The sequence below is a fragment of the Citrus clementina genome, unplaced genomic scaffold (assembly GCF_000493195.1).
Source record: "Citrus clementina cultivar Clemenules unplaced genomic scaffold, Citrus_clementina_v1.0 scaffold_3, whole genome shotgun sequence".
NCBI lineage: Eukaryota > Viridiplantae > Streptophyta > Magnoliopsida > Sapindales > Rutaceae > Citrus > Citrus x clementina.
The window spans coordinates 16,993,588-16,995,300 of NW_006262339.1; positions in this window are offsets into that span (position 1 = coordinate 16,993,588).

Sequence of the window (1,713 nt, forward strand, 5' to 3'; positions counted from 1 at the left end):
TGTGTTTGATTAGGTTAGATTTAGGGTTTCTTATTTTTCATTTTCTACTTTGAAAAATTATATAGTGTAATTGTTCGCATTGTAATTTAATAAAACAACAAACTATAAGTTGACACGTGGTCAAGTAAAATTATTATTATTAACAATGAATTACAAGTTGACATGTGGCTAAATAAAAAATATTATTCTCAAAACTATTATTATTATTATTGTCAACAAAGTAATTTGTAAAATTTAATTACATAAAAAAATTAATCAAATTCAAAATTTAAAAACACATGCATCAATGGTTTGCACTCCAAACTTACAAATTTTAAGTTTAGAGATCTTGCGTTCGAATTCAAATTAAAACAAAATTAATATTATTTTTTTTATCACTGATGCTTTAGTATCAATAATCATTGAGTTTTAAGCTACTGACACCTTAGTATCAATGATTTATGATACATACTTGTTAAAGACGGAAAATGGTCCAAACGTACACCATTTCTGACACTTTTTACTAAGTGTCAAGAACAAAGTGTCAGTAAATGTCATTTTTGTAGAAGTGGGCTCAATACGCACGATGCTCGAGTTCCACAGGTAGGTGGCAAGGTTTTCCATACACTAGCCTATAGGGTGACATCCCAATCGGGGTCTTAAAAGCCGTTCTATATGCCCATAATGCATCATCGAGTCTAAATGACCAATCTTTTTTGTCTGGTCTCATCGTCTTTTCTAATATGTGCTTTATTTCTCGATTGAAGATCTCAGCTTGGCCACTGGTTTGCGGATGATATAGGGTCTCCACTTTGTGAGTGCTGAAATACTTTGTCAAAAGAGCGTTGAATGATTTGTTGCAAAAGTGGGTACCACCATCATTGATTATTACTTGAGGGAATCCAAAGCGTGAAACAATGTTACTTTTCAAAAATCCTATCACCACCTTATGATCATTGGTTCTACATGGAATTGCTTCTACCCATTTCGATACGTAGTCAACAGCAACCAATATGTATTGATGGCCAAAAGAAGGGGGAAAGAGTCCCATGAAGTTGATACTCCATACATAAAAAATTCCAACCACTAAAATTGGGTTTAGTAGCATCATATTCCTTCGTGTAACGCTCCCCATTCGATGATAGCTATCACATGAAGAGAAAAAAGTGTAAGCATCTCAAAATACAGTTTGCCAATAGAAACCACATTGTAAAACTTTAGTATCTATTTTCTTAGCGCTGAAATGGCCTCCACAAACTTGTTCATGGCAGAATGAAAGGATATTTTGAAATTCACTTTCTAGGACACATCGTCTGACAATTTGATCTGCACAATACTTGAATAGATAAGGGTCATCCCAAAAGAAATTCTTTATTTCCGTAAACAAATTGGCTTTGTCCTGCTTAGTCCAATGCTTTGGAAGTTGACCTGTAACAAGATAGTTAACTATATTAGCATCCCATGATAATACTTCCACACTCATTAATTGTTCATTTAGAATTGATTCATTAAATGGTAATGGTTTTGTAATTGTGTCAAAATTGAGATGAGAGAGATGGTCTGCCACAACATTTTCTGTGCCTTTCTTATCTTTGATTTCAAACTCAAATTCTTGTAAAAGTAACACCCAATGAATTAGTTTAGATTTTGTATCTTTCTTTGTGAGAAGATATTTAAGAGCAGCATGATCTGTGAACACAATTATTTTACAACCAATGAGATAAGATCAAAATT